We start from the raw sequence: 4,707 nt of genomic DNA, 5'->3' as shown, positions 1-4,707 counted from the left end.
AATATAATCAAAATTATCTATTTTATATTTTGTAATGCTCTGTCTCTTGTTTGGTCAAAAATTCTTCTCTTCTCCATAGATCTGACAGGTAGACTATTCCTTGTTCTTCCAATTTGCTTATGGTGTCAACCTTTATGACTAAGTCATGCTTATCTTGGTGTATGATATGAGATGTTGATCTATACCTAGTTTGTGCCCTATTGTTTTACAGTTTTCCTAGTAGTTTTTTTTTATCAAATAATAAGTTCTTATCCCAAGGGCTGGGGTCTTTGGGTTTCTCAAATTCTAGGTTACTATGTTAATTGACTACTGTGTCTTGTGTACCTAATCTATTCCACTGATCCACTACTCTATTTTCTTACCCAGTACCAGATAGTTTTAATGATTGTTGCTTCATTATGTAGTTTGAGATCTGTTATTGCTAGGCCACCTTCCTTTATATTTTTTTTCATTAATTCCCTTGATATTCTTGACCTTTTGTTCTTCCAGATGAATTTTGTTATTTTTTTTCTAGATCTATAAAATAATTTTTTGGTAGTTTGAATGGTGTGGCACTGAATAAATAAATTACTTTAGGTAGAATTGTCCTTTTATTATACTGGCTTGGCCTACCCATGAACAGTTGATATTTTTCCAATTGTTTAGATCTGACTTTATTTGTGTGAAAAGTGTTTTGTGATTGTGTTCATATACTTCTTAGGTTTGTCCTGGCAGGAAAACTCCCAAGTATTTAATATCATTTACAGCTATTTTAAATGGAATTTCTCTTTCTATCTCTTGCTGCTGAGCTTTGTTGGTCATATAAAGAAATGCTGATGATTTATGAGGGTTTATCATATACCCTGCAACTTTGTTAAAGCTGCTAATTATTTCAAGTAGTTTTTAGTTGATCCTCTAGGGTTCTCTAAGTATACCATCATATCGCCTGCAAAGAGTGATAGTTTTGTTTCCTCATTGCCTCATAGAATCATCTTAATTTCTTCTATTTCTTTCTCTTCTCTTATTGCTCTAGCTAACATTTCGGATATTATATTGAATAATAGTGGTGATAATGGGAATCCTTACTTCACCCATGATCTTATTGGGAAGGCTTCTAGTTTATTCCCATTACAGATAATGCTTGCTGATGGTTTTAGATACTACTTATCATTTTAAGGAAATCTGATTTTATTCCTATGCTCTCTAGTATTTTTAATAGGAATGGGTACTATTTTTTTGTCAAAAGCTTTTCCAACATCTATTGAGATAATTTCTCAATTTCTATTGGTTTTGTTATTAATATGGTCAATGATGTTGATAGTTTTCCTAATATTGAACCTACTTTGCATTCCTGGTATAAATACCACCTGGTCATAGTGTATAATTCTTGTGATATATTGTTGTAATCACCTTGCTAGTATTTTGTTCAAAATTTTTCATCTATATTCATTAGGGAAATTGGTCTATAATTTTCTTTCTCTGTTTTAGTTCTTCCTGTTTTCAGTATCAGCACCATATTTGTGTCATAAAAGGAGTTTGATAGGACTCTTTCTTGGCTTATTTTTCCAAATAGTTCATACAGTATTGGATTTAATTGTTCTTTAATATTTGGTAGAATTCACTTTGAACCCACCAGGCCCTGGGGATTTTTCTTAGGAAATTCATTAATGGCTTGTTCAATTTCTTTTTCTAAGATAGGGTTATTTAGGCATTCTATTTCCTGATCTGTTAATCTGGGTAATTTATATTTTCATAAATATTCATTGATTTCACTCAGATTGTCAGGTTTATTGGCATATGATTGGGTAAAATATCTCCTAATTATTGCTTTAATTTCTTCATTATTGGTGGTGATTTCGGCCATTTCATTTTTGATACTGGATAATTGGTTTTCTTTTTATTAATCAAATTAACCAAGAGCTTATCTGTCTTATTTTTTCTTCACAAAACCAGCTCCTAGTTTTACTTATTAGCTCAATAGTTTGTTGTTATTGTTGTTGTTTTACTTTCAATCTTATTAATCTCACCTTTGATTTTCAGGTTTTCCAATTTGGTGCTCAATTGGAGGTTTTTAATTAGTTCTTTCTCTATTTTTTTTTCAGTTGCATGCCCAATTCATTGATCTGTTCTTTCTCTACTTTGTTGATTTAAGAATTAAGAGAAATAAATTTTCCCCTAAATACTGCTTTGGCTGCATCCCATAAATTTTGGTATGTCACGTCATTGTTGTCATTCTGCTTAATTAAATTATTGTTATTTCTATGATTTGTTTTTTGACTCACTTATTCTTTAGTATTAGGTTATGTAGTTTCCCAATAATTTTTAGGAGAATTTTTTTTTTTAGGCAATTGGGGTTAAGTGACTTGCCCAGGGTCACACAGCTAGTAAGTATCAAGTGTTTGGTTGGAGGCTGGATTTGAACTCAGGTCCTCCTGACTTCAGGGCCAGTGCTCTATCCACTACACCACCTAGCTGAACCCCCATTAATTTTTAATCTATCTTTCCACTGTCCTTTGTTGAATGTAATTTTTATTGCATTAAGATCTGAATATCATTTCATATTTAATATTTAATTTAATATTTTTGCCTTTCTACATTTGATTTTGAGGTTTTTATGCCCTAATACATGGTCAGTTTTTCTGTAGGTGCCATGTGCTTCTGAGAAAAAGGTATATTCCTTTCTGTTCTCATTCAGTTTTCTCCAAAGGTCTGTCATATCTAAGTTTCTAATATTCTATTTACCTCCTTAGTTTCATTCTTGTTTATTTTTCAGTTGGATTTATCGAGTTTTGAGAGAGGACAGATGCAGTCCTCCACTAGTATAGTTTTGCTCTATATTTCTTCCAGTAACTCACTTAACTTCTCCTTTAAGAATTTGGATGTTATACCACTTGTGCACATATATTTAGCATTGATATTGCTTCATTGTCTATAATACCTTTTAGCAAGATGTTGTTTCCTTCCTTATCTCTTAATTAGGTCTATTTTTGTTTTACTTTGTCTGAGATCAGGATTGCTACCCCTGCTTTTCTTTTTGTTTTTTTTTTTTTTTTACTTCAGATGAAGCATAATAGATTCTGCTGTAGTGCTTTATCTTCACTCTGTATGTGTCTCTCTGCTTCACATGTGTTTCTTCTAAACTACATATTATAGGATTGTGTTTTTTGATTCATTCTGCAACCCACTTCCATTTTATGGGAGAGTTCATCCCATTCACTTTCATTATGATATTGGTCATTACAATGATATTGATCATTATAAAAGACTTTATGCATATGTAAGCAAAATATAATGTGTAGTTTGAGTTTAAAATAAAAAGGTAATACTCCCTGGGACAATCATGGAAGGCTGTCTGAAGGAGAAAACATTTGAGCTGGGCTTCATAGGATGGATAGACCTTCAGAAAACAGTGTGTGTTGGCTATTCCAGACAATGAAAACAGTATGAGCAAAAACATGGAGGCAGGAAAGTGTAGGGGCCCATAAGAAGGACTATGAGTAGTTTGGTTTGTCTGGGATATAGTAGGAAATAAGACTTGAAAAGTAGAATAGAGTCAGACCATGGAGAACTTTGAGTAGCAGAGATGGAAGAGTATTTCCAACAAGCTCCAGCTTCTCCTAGAACCTGGTACCCACCCTGCCCACAGCAGATTAATAACCACTCTATAATTAGTTTTAGAGAGTTGCCCAGAGCACTAAGAGTTTAAGGGACCAGCCCAGAGTTACACAATCAGTATGTGTCAGATGCAGGACTTGAACCCAAGTCTTCCTGACTTGAGGTCAGATTTTGATCCATTGTGCCATGTTGCCTTTCAAATACTATCTGCATACAAAGCAATCAAGGGGAGGGGAGCACTAACAACTGGGGAGGGGGATCAGGTAAGGCCTTCTATATGAGATGGGAGGACATATGAGCTGAGCCTTAAAGGAATCTAGGGATTCTAAGAAGTTGAGGCAAGGAGAGATGTGAGGGACACAGCCTAAGCAAAAGCACAGAGGTGGGAGATGGAATGCCAATTATGAAGAATAGCAATAGGCAAATTTTCCTGGAACACAGAATTTTTATACCCAGATAGAAGAAAGTAGTGGCCATAAGGTAGGAAACTGAAGTCTCAATCTCAATTCCTTGTAGTGTAAGATAAGAAAAACTCATATTTTCATTTATTGAGCCTTTGAATTAAAAGCCTTCCTAGTAGGATTACACTTCAGCAAAACTATGAGTCAGAGGTTTATCTTTGGTGCTTTGTTCCCCTTATTTAAGTGCCACTTATTCCACCCCTTAATATCTCTACCAGGTGCCCAGTGCTTTCGTGCTGCCATCATATACTTCTAGCCTTCCCTTCATGAAAACTTACCTGTCCTTATATCCCCTTCCAAGGGACTAGAGACTACCCAGAAAACCCCATCCATGCTAATGAATTGAGGCAGCCAAATTGATTGAAGAACTAAACTTGAAGTCAGAAGATTTTGGTTGGGATTCCAATTCTACCACTTACAACTGTGTGATCTTGGGCAAGTAACAACCTTTCTGAGTCCCAAATTCTCTATTCTATCTCAGAGGATCTGAGTCTGTCTTAGTAAATAATTATAATTAACTCACATTTACATTGTGTAAGCAATTAATCAACAAGCATTTAGTAATTATCCATTATGTGTCAGGCACTGTGCTAGAGAGAGAGAGAGAGAGACAGAGACAGAGAGAGAGAGAGAGAGAGAGAGAGAGAGAAGA

The sequence above is a fragment of the Vombatus ursinus genome, unplaced genomic scaffold (genome assembly GCF_900497805.2).
Source record: "Vombatus ursinus unplaced genomic scaffold, bare-nosed wombat genome assembly UNPS02014797.1, whole genome shotgun sequence".
Taxonomy (NCBI): Eukaryota; Metazoa; Chordata; class Mammalia; order Diprotodontia; family Vombatidae; genus Vombatus; species Vombatus ursinus.
Note: the sequence above shows the minus strand (reverse complement) of the source record.